The following is a 10,436-nucleotide window of genomic DNA, read 5'->3' on the forward strand; positions in this document are numbered from 1 at the left end:
AGCCATTCATACATCAGTTTATCTACCTATCCAACCATCCATCTCATCATTCATGAACTACCCTTATCTACCTTGCCTCTGACCTTTTAATTAACTAAACAGTACCCTTTCAAGACCACACACACACACACACACACACACACACACACACACACATATACACACACCACACTTTAAACCTAATTACCAAAACAGATCATCCTATCTGATAATTTGTTCTCAACCACCTCTTTTTCTGATCCTAACTCCAAATGAGTTGGAGCTCCTGGATCCTAAACCTCTCTCTCAGTTTTGCCTGTAGTCATTTGTACTGGCTGCATGCCAGTGAGTCTTCTTGTAATCTTAGTTACTTTATGGAGCCCTGCCTGTGTTGACTCTGTGTTGACCCTGATCTGGCCTTCTCCTGGTTATGCCCAGAAGGAGTGAGGAGAATAAGCAAACCTGCAGTATGTGTGTGTGCATGGGGAAGGTTCTGGATTAGAGCTGTGTGTCTCAGTGTTTTCTCTGCTCTACTATCCCTGCTCCCAATAAAGAGGTTTGGATGAAACCTATACTCTTCACAATCTAGGTTGATTTTCTCCCCCACAGGGAAATAAGACAACTAGTACTAAAAATATTTGTGGTGTAATGGTCAAAAAAGCATTTTGAAAATATGAAAAAAGTCATTTAAAAATCTCATTTTTAAAAATCATTTTAAAAGTCATTTAAAAATTGCCATTAGGTAAGGAAAAACTAAATAAATACGGCAAACTTTATTTTTAACACGTTTTGTTTCCCCCTCAGACTTTCCCCCCACAGATACTACTAATAAGGTAAGAAAGCATGTATTACTGGACCAAAGTTGTAATAGTGATGATAATTACAAGATCACTATTCACTCACAAACACCACCACAATGTTTAGTTGTCAGACCGGTAATGGTCTCTCATCACAGGCAAAGACATAGATAAGGTAGACTGCGGGCTGTGTGACATTCCCAGCACTCAGCTGAAACACCACCCCATGCTCTGTTGCTCAGGAGAGCACATCGGAATACAAATGAATGGGAGTGACACTATTATAAGAGTACCTGCTCCCATTTATTTATTTTCTAAAAGGTATCTCGTTGGACTATGGTACTTTATGTAGCATCAGTGACAAGATACTTGCCATGTCCATCATGATTGACCATGTCAAGACACGACCACTGAGAACCATGACTAAATGATGGATTCCTATATGTTTAAGGCTGAAAATCCACGATGGGCACAACTGGAATTACATTGTTTGATCAAGTCTTGGTAGACTGGCTCCTGTCCTGCAGATACCATGAATTCGTTGAGTGAGCAGACATGTTGGTACATCTTCATGGCGCTCAAACCTGGCCCTTTGAGGGCACGGTCTACACTTTTTCAAAAACTGTAAGGAAGACTTGATGGAAATTGTGCTCGCAAAGTCTTGGCCAGAAGAATATTTCAGAAATGAATGAAGAGGGGAATTCTCTGGCAATTCTCTACAACCGATTGACAGTCTGGTGTGGCAAGATATCACTTCTTAGCAGTTGGATGATTCTAGGGCCCTGAATCACAAGATTTTGAATGCACTGACATTCCAACACTAAGAGGTCACTGGTTTATGAATATGGGCTCTGGCTATCACCAAGACAGGTGCAAATTGTACATTAAGGGTTTATACTTTAAAGTCTCTTGTATGAAACACTACTTGAAATCCCTCAACAATAATTCTTAGGTTTATGCCAAAGCTCTTTCACATGCTACACCCCATTTGATCCTTACAACAACTCTGAGAAATTGCATAGACAGGGCATATCCCCATTGCATAGATGAAATGACTACATCTAGAAAGTTGATGTCCAGAGATGACAAAACAATTTTCATGCTGTGAAATTTCCTAGCTGGCGGTGTTCAGGATAGGTGGGGACGATATAAGGATGCCTACCATGCTTCTCCTCAGCAAAAACATGGAAACTAATTAGTTAAAAAAAAAAAAAAAACTGTAGTGCTTTCTTCCCAGAGTGTAAAACAGTGATGCTTCTTTTATTGTTAATTTGCGGGTGGTAGTCTCTCTGAGTCGGTCAGTTATGCTGATGGCAGAATTGAGTTCATGAGGAAAAGAATTCCACTGCAACTTGAAGCTTGGTGAAAAGCCTCGGCTTAAGCAGGTTTTTACGGCTAAAATTATCTGTCGCTGCAGGAAAGTACACTGCTGAGTGAGAATGAAGGATTTATGGAATTGTTTCGGGGTAGGGTGGCCAATGTTTTAAAAAATTCCTGCCCAAGAACATTTGAGGTGTGACTTTTCATAAATCATAGTTACTAAGAGTGAGCCCAGTCATTTATATGTATAAACTCAGATTAAAAAAATAGTAGTGGGGCGCCTGGGTGACTCAGTCAGTTGAGCGTCCGACTTCGGCTCAGGTCATGATCTTGTGGTCTGTGGGTTGAAGCCCCGTGTCGGGCTCTGTGCTGACAGCTCAGAGCATGGAGCCTGCTTTGGATTCTGTGTCTCCCTCTCTCTCTGCCCCTCCCCTGCTCATGCTCTGTCTCTCTCTCCGTCAAAAATAAACATTAACAAAAAAATAGTAGTAGTGTTATATATGAATGAAAGAGCTCCGCAGCACTTTAAGAGTTAAACCAGGTTAAATCATAAGAGATGGAAGCCATCTATTACCAGAAGCAATTTTAAAAGACAAAATGTCCCCCAGGTCAAAGGCAAGAAGAATAGAGATTGACTTCAGTCGAATCAGTGGAATTAGTGTGTTTCAAAAAGAGCAAGTCAACAGAAGGGGGAAGGTCTACACAGTACAGGGGATGAGAGCCAGAGGAAAGGATATAATAATAATGTAGTAATTAACAGTTTGTTGAGCAGTTACCATGTGGTAAGTAGTTTGAATGAATCATTTAATCCCTACAACAGCCCTGTTATCGAAATCAAAAAACTTCACTAGTGGTTAAATCTGGGATTTGAACCAGATCTGTTGGCCTCCAAAGCCTGTGGGCTTAACTATTCTTATCCAGTTTTGTCCTGGGTAAGGGTGCTTTTGGCAAGCCAGGACACTGCCATTGGCTACACACATTCTTTCATTTCCTCTTTGGGAGTTACCTCCACACACCATGGGTCACTGTTTGGAATCTCCTCACTGGCAAATCAAAGACATAATTTGAGCTATAAGGGAGAATAGAGTTGACATTGTCCACTCTCCTCCTCTTACAGATGGTGTCCATAACTTTATTTTTGTAGACTGCCATGAACCCTTCTCCCCCAGCTCTGGGGAATGAGGTCCATGATCTAGCAGGGGAATTTCATTTTTATCTGTGAGATGTGATTCTAAAGGAATGCAGTTGATTTTCTTGTGTGGCTTGTTATGTTATTCATGGTTTAATCAGAAAATTAAAAACTCTGAGAGGTTAAAACATAAGGACTTTATCTGAGGACAAACAGGCCCAGGACCAGCACACCTGTAAACTGGCTCAGAATTGTTTGCAAGGGCAGCATTATTAGAAATAAGCACATGGCCTCCAAGGATATTACTTTGAAGGGCAAAATTCATGGAGGTGATAAGTCTTGGCATACTTCCACTTTTCTGACCTTGACCACTTTCCTGGCAGATCCTTCCAGCATAGATTCTCAATGGCACCATGTGCCCCTCCTTTATGGGACTCACCCCTGGTGTAATGTTACATTCGTTTGCACGATTATTTGACTAATGCCTGTCTCCTCCATAGACTGCACGAGCTCCACAAGAACTGAGTTTGTGCCGAATTTTATTCATCACTGTATCCCTGGCACCTGGAACAATGCTGTGAAAGTCAGTCATAGGCATTCAGTCATAGGCATTTTCAGTGAATGCGTTCAATTTTCAACATCAGTCTCCTTAAGTATCTACCCAAGAGAAATGAAAACATATGTCCACACAAACAATGGTATGTGAATGTTCCTAGCAGTGACATTTGTAATGGTTGCAAAGTGGCAATTATCCAAATGTCCATCAGCTGGCGAGCGGATAAACAAAAGGTGGCACATCCATACAGTGGAATACCATTCAGCAATAAAAAAGAAAAACATGTACTACAACATGGATAAACCCCAAAGATATTATGTTAAATGAAATAAGCCGGACACAAAAGACTACACAGTGTACTATTCCATATGTATGAAATTTCTAGAAAAGGAAACACTGCAAAGAAGAAAGCAGACCCATGGCTGCCTTGGCCTGGGGGTAGGAGTGGGGACTGCCTCCAGGTGGGAAGAAGGGAACTTTTAGAGGTGATGGAAATGTTCTAAAATTGGATTCTGGTGATGGTTGCACAACTGTATAAATTTACAAAAAATTATCAAACTATACATTTGCAGTGGTGAAGTGTATGGCATGTGAATTATGTCTCAATAAAGCTGTTAAAAGTGTTTACAAAAATCAATGTCCTGATTCATTTTATCCCAACTTATGTGCTATGGAATGTTGTTTCTGTGGGACATTGTGCCAGGGACTGCTAGTTGAGAATCTCAACTCTTTGGTGAGAGAACCTCAATTTTTTAAAAATTTGCTTTAACATTTATTTATTTTTGAGACACAGAGACAGAGCGTGAGCAGGGGAGGGGCAGAGAGAGAGGGAGACACAGAGGTGTCAGCACAGAGCCTGACACGGGGCTCGAACTCACGGACCATGAGATCATGACCTGAGCCGAAGTTACTCAGCCAACTGAGCCACCCTGGTGCCTGAGAGAACCTCAATTTTTAATGTGGCACATTTTTAAAAAATAAAATAGGGTAAATAAATAAAATACCATATATATTTTTTTGCAGCCCTATGTGACCATGTGACCAAGTTGTGGCCAATGAGATGTAAGCAGGAGTGTTGTGTAATTACCAGGAAGCCTGTTTAAGGGACATGACTGAGCTCCACTTTTCCCCTCTTGCCTTTCCTTTTTTCCTTCCGAGGAAATGTGGACTGGTGCTCCAGCAGACATCTTGGATCTTGGGAATGAAACTAAAGATGGTGGTGCAAAAATATTAAAGCTTCCCGTATTTCGGGCACCTGGGCGCCTTAGTTGGCAGGTGAGCATCTGGCTTCAGCTCAGGTCATGATCTCGTGGTTTGCATGATCTCCCCCACATCAGGCTTGCTGCTGTCAGCATGGAGCCCACTTTGGATCCTCTGTCCCATCTTTCTGCCTGTCCCCTGCTTGTGCTCTCTAAAAAATAAATAAACATTAAAAAAAAGTAAAGCTTCCCATATTTCTTTTATGCAGGGCAAAAACTTTAATTTTATTATGCTTTTTTTTCCTGGTATATGTAGCTAAATCTAATCCTAATACCAGTTTTAATAGGCATTAAATGAAAAGAGTGTTCTGTGTCAGATAATTTTGAAAATTATTAAAGTTTAACAGATTTCATTAATGCAAGACCTCTCAGAGTTTTTAATATGCTAATGAGTAACGGCAACCTCCAAGATGGGCTAGAGTATGCACAATTTCCCAAACCAACTTGACCCCAAAACCTCTTTTTATTGGATTATCTCATGGGATGAATGATCTAGGGGCAATGGGAAATGTTGCTTTAAAACATTTACATTTTTGCTCTTCCTTTCTAATTCATCCCCTTTCTAGGCTGAAAGATCTTTCTTAAACATAAATTTGATTATATCACATACCTGTTTAAAATCGTTGAATAATTCCTGTAGGATAAAGTTCAAACTCCTTTATGTAATGAATAAGACCGTTTGTGATCTGGCCCTTGCCTTCTCTCTAGGCTCACCCTAGCAATCTCCTTCTCAGATCATGAACCATTTGCACTGTTGAGAACTGTGCATGTTCTCCCCGGTCTCTTTGATTCTGTAGTGAGTAGAACACTTTCTACCTGCCACCTTGACTGGCATTCTACCTCTGATCCTTTAAGATCAGGATGACATATTCACTCATTCACACCCATTCATGCTTTGAGCAATTCCTACTATGTATCAGGCAACACACTAGTACTTGGGTTACAAAAACAAATAAACATAATCCCTACCCTGGAGGGACATCAAATCAAATGAAGTTAGACAAGTGCTGTATTAGTCAGAGTGTGCTAATGGCCGTAACAAACAATTCTCTCATTTCAGTGACTTGACATTAAGAAAGTTTTATTTCTCACTCCTGGCACGGTCCAGTGCAAGTAAGCACAGGGGTTCTGCTCCATGAAGTCTGTTAGGGACCCAGGGTCATTCCATTGCCATTTTGGGGAGCCCCTAAGTCCTCCACTGGATATTTCTGTATCTGGCCAGCAGATGAGGAAAGGAATTTGGAGGCTCACACAGGAGGTTTGGGGGGATGCCTAGGAGTGAGATATATCTGTCACTTCTGTCCAGATTCCATTAACCAGAACTTAGTCACATGAACCTACCTGATTACTGAGAAATGTAATTTTGCTATGAACCTAGGAGGAAAATGAAATCGGCTGGTGAAAATAGCCTTTTCTGTGACAGATATATAAATAAGAACAATGGCAAGGCTCATGGTCTAATGGAGGAAACAGACAAGTCAACAGAGGCAGATGGTAAGAGAGAACATGTCAGGCAGGATGTAACCTGAAGTTACAGAAGTTCTAGAATTGCTGGAAGCCCTTCCGTGGCTCCCCTTCAGAGCCTCCTAAGGATTGCTCTTTTGGGGCCCTCTGTAAATATGGACCTACTAAGTGGCGCAGAGAGTTGCACACCATTGTTGCCCCCTCTGTGACAGACCTCCAGGGCTAGTGCTAACCATCTCTTGTCCCAGCAGCTTCTGCGGTACCAGCTCTGCACGGGCTCCATTTGATTTTACACAGCTGTATCCTGATAAATCTTTGCCTCACAACCCTGCTGCAAGCCTCTTTACACTGAGTTTTGGGACACGGCAAAGCCCCACTTGGCACCTTTACATGAACAACTGGAGTGGATCTTTATCCAGTGGGAGATGAGCTGGTGGATAAATTTCCTTCCTTTCCCTCTCCCATAAGCTATGCTACGACTCATATTATGTGGCTTCTGAGAGGATAATCCCTTGAGCAGGAGCCATCAGTAATGTGTAGAGGCCAGATGAATAACCATCCTGGTATCAGCTCTTCTCCCTTCCCTACCTGCCTCCTTTTGCTTCCCACTTCTGCCCTATAGAATCAAGCTCTCTATCCTAGAAAACTCAGACTAAGACATGCCCATGAATGGGTGCAGCTAGAAGCCACCCAGAGGTCTCAGTCTCCCCTCCCATTCCTATCTGCAGGTCCCTGGATGCTGCAGAAGTGTTTTTTTGTTTGTTTGTTTTTTAAGATTTATTTATTTGAGGTGCCTGGGTGGTTCAGTCGGTTGGGTGTCCGACTTCAGCTCAGTTCATGATCTCACAGTTCATGAGTTCAGGCCCTGCGTCGGGCTCTGTACTGACAGCTCAGACCCTGGATCCTGCTTTGGATTCTGTGTCTCCCTCTCTCCCCGCTCCCCCCCACACTCTGTCTCTCTCTCTCTCTCTCTCTCAAAAATAAACATTAAAAAAAATAAAAAAAGATTTGTTTATTTAAGTAATCTCTATACCCAACGTGAGGTTCTAACTCACACCCCCAAGATCAAGAGTTGCATGTTCTACCAACTGAACCAGCCAGGTGCCCTGCTGCAGAAGGGTTTTAAGGATCAGATTCCACTAACCCTGTTCAGTTCTGCAGACCTGACTCTATGAAGGTCAAGCCTACTGCCTCTCCTGAGTGGAGCCTCCAGAACCTTCCTTTGCTTGTACCTGTACTATTCATTTGTGGATCAGTTGTGTGTGCCTATTGATATCTTGTTTGGTAACATAACATTTGTATCTCTATGTTTGACTTCTTTTGTATTACAGACTTTTCTCAAGTTTAAGAACAGGAATTACTGTCTGACCGGTTTGCCTCTCGCCTCCCTCCTGCTCCAACACCTCTCATTGCTGTATTGTATGTGCCTTGCATATACATGCTGCTCCCTCTCTGCCTGGAGTTCCATCCCTCCTCTACCTTGTTTATGTTATTTCATCTTTTGTGAGCGAAGGGCATGATTTTGCAAAGGGAGGGCCACTTGATTCCCATGTAGGATTCACGGTCTGTCTCTGATATAACTCTCTTCCCAGCCCCTTTCTAGAAACTAAAGTGCACAGTCCTGAGCCCCTTGAGCATTCTTGAGAGTTTTAGACCCTTTGATCCTGTGTTGGACTAAAGAGGTTGTGCCTACCAATTACCTGGTCCTGCCTCAGCTTCTGCAGCAGCTTGTTCAGGAGAGCAAGCCCACTGTCCCTGTGAGGCAGGGGGAGTGAGCAGCTGTCTACTTGCTTACCAAGAGCTTGACAGGGTTGGAGACCCTCAGGATCAATGCGTAAATCTCCATCTTGATCCCAGCTAGATTATGAGCTCCCTGAGGACAGGGATGTTGTCTGCCTTTGTGTCTAGGACAACACCTGGAACACAGTTAGTTGGTGCTTAAGAAATATTTTTTTAAGAAAGGAATAAAGAGGAGGAAGGAAGAATCATGAGGCATCTTGGCCAGTCTTGAGTCAAATGAGAGAAATGTGCACAAGTGAGGTAGACAGGGGTCAGGGGGCTGCTATCTCTGTATTTTCAAACTGGAAAAACCTCTGGCGTCTGCCAAGAAGTCAAGAAGTGGTCCTCAGAAAGGAGTTAGGGTCATAGGATGAAAACCAGAGGAACACTGAGGCTTCAAAGAAACTAAAAATATCCTCTCTCTGGGGGTGCGGTAAGGCTTGGCTGCATCATTACTGCTACTCCTGACAAAGTCAAGCCATGTTCATCTTAAATGTACCCAACAAACTGTTCTTGGAATCACCAGGACTCAGACCATTCCTACTTTGAGATAAAATGAGCCTCTACAGTCAGAATCCAACCTTTTATTTTTTTTAGTGGGTGCTAAGGAAACACCCATCAAGGGGCAGGCAGGGAGTGAGAGGGACAGGTGACTATCACTGGGTGGGAAGGAGGCCAGTAATGGAATTTAGCCAGGCAGGTGGATAACTCTCCCTCCCTCGCTCCATATATTTTCTTCACAGCATTTTCCACTACATGCCCCTGGTATTTATTTATTGTCTTCCTTTCCCCTTAGCATGCCTATTCCACAAGAGCCAGGCCTTTGTCCTATTGACCGCTGTATCCCCTGTCTTAGATCAATGCCTGGCATTTGGTGGATGTGCAAAAATTAGCTGCTAACGAATTAAAGAATATTAAACAATTAGTTGAATCTCTGCAATATGCTGGGCCCTGTCCTTGAGGATGCTACAAGGATAATGGGGGAAATAGGCCTGAACATAAATATACCATAGCTCGACACCTGATTTTTCGGAGGTATATCCAAGGCGCCGCAGGATCCCTGGGGGTGAAAACTCCCGGGGAGTAGGGGGGCCTTGGGAAGAAGCCCGTCGTGTGCCAAGAATGCCAGGAGTCAGGCGGAGCGGCAGGAGATGCGGCTGGAGACACAGGATGGAGCTCCTGGACTCTTCGCTTGGTTTCTCGGAATCTTTTCCTGACCTGCGGGACCCTCGCCTCTCTTCGCTTCTGTCTGCGGGATCGCGGTCCAAGCGGAATCCCTCTCTGTCGCGGGACCCCAGCTACATCCTCTCCCACCCTGGGAGACGCCAGCCCAGCGTCTTCCAGCCCGCCAGCCAGCTACCTGTGAGACCTCCACCTGCGGGCAGAACCCCCTCCTCGCCCGCGTGCTCCAGGTTCCCGCCCCCTGCCTGCGGAGTGCCGCGTGCAGGACCCCGCCCCGCCCCCTCGGCCCGCAGGACCCCAGCCCCGCCCCGCCCCCGTGGCCCCGCCGCTCAGTCCCGGGGGGCGGGGCCGCGCTCAGCGGCGTCTCCAAGGCGGGGGGCGCGAGGCAGAGGGCGGGGCGGCCCCGGCGCCGGCCAATCATCGCCGCGATCACATCCATGCAAATACGAGCACAATGGAGCGAGCCCATCACTCGCCCCTGCAAGCAAGCTTGAAATGGGCTTCCGCCTGAGCGGCAGTCAGGCTGACCAATGACTCTGTGTTTTGGGCCGGCGAAGCCCAATGGCGTGGCAGAGAAGGCGGGCCTGAGCTGGGTTAGGGTGTCCTTGCAGGGTGTCTGAGCTAAACTTCACCAAATAATAGCTGTTTGTATTTTGGCTGCTGCAGGAGCCATTTTAGGTAAGTTCTTCTCTTAACTTTTTATTTTCCTCCCCGGCCTTCGCTGGCCGGCCTTGTCCGCAGGTCCCTGGCCCCGCCCCGCTGGCCGGGCTAGGGTGCCCCTATGAATGGAGCCGGGATGAGGGGCTGCGGCGGCGCCGAGGCCCGGCCGGGGTCCGAGTGGGGCCGGCGGCGGGCGGCCTGGCGGAGGGGAGGCGGCGGCCTGAGGCCTGAGGAGAGGAGCCGGCCTCCGCCGCACGCCGCTCCCGCTCGCGCTCAGGCCGCGCTCGGGCCGGGCGGCCGTCCTTGGGAGT

The 10,436-nt window shown here is 45.4% G+C and overlaps 1 protein-coding gene and 1 long non-coding RNA gene across 6 annotated transcripts in view; both read left to right on the plus strand.

The window, feature by feature from the left end:
• Positions 1 to 2,056: 2,056 nt before the first annotated feature.
• On the plus strand, positions 2,057 to 4,404 carry LOC121012183 (uncharacterized). Its single transcript, XR_005781994.1, has 2 exons — positions 2,057 to 2,161; positions 3,726 to 4,404. It is a non-coding gene; the product is annotated as an uncharacterized LOC121012183 (long non-coding RNA).
• Positions 4,405 to 10,041: 5,637 nt separating this feature from the next.
• CHD6 (chromodomain helicase DNA binding protein 6) overlaps positions 10,042 to 10,436 on the plus strand; it is a 205,829-nt gene continuing 205,434 nt past the window's right edge. For 3 of the 5 annotated variants that reach the window (XM_040447040.1, XM_040447045.1, XM_040447044.1), the window contains exon 1: positions 10,042 to 10,143. The gene's annotated coding sequence lies outside the window, so the exon portion shown is untranslated. The remainder of the gene's footprint in view (positions 10,144 to 10,436) is intronic. The other 2 variants (XM_040447043.1, XM_040447041.1) reach the window with 2 other exon arrangements.

The sequence above is a fragment of the Herpailurus yagouaroundi genome, unplaced genomic scaffold (genome assembly GCF_014898765.1).
Source record: "Herpailurus yagouaroundi ecotype Mexico unplaced genomic scaffold, PumYag 196, whole genome shotgun sequence".
NCBI classification, from domain to species: Eukaryota; Metazoa; Chordata; class Mammalia; order Carnivora; family Felidae; genus Herpailurus; species Herpailurus yagouaroundi.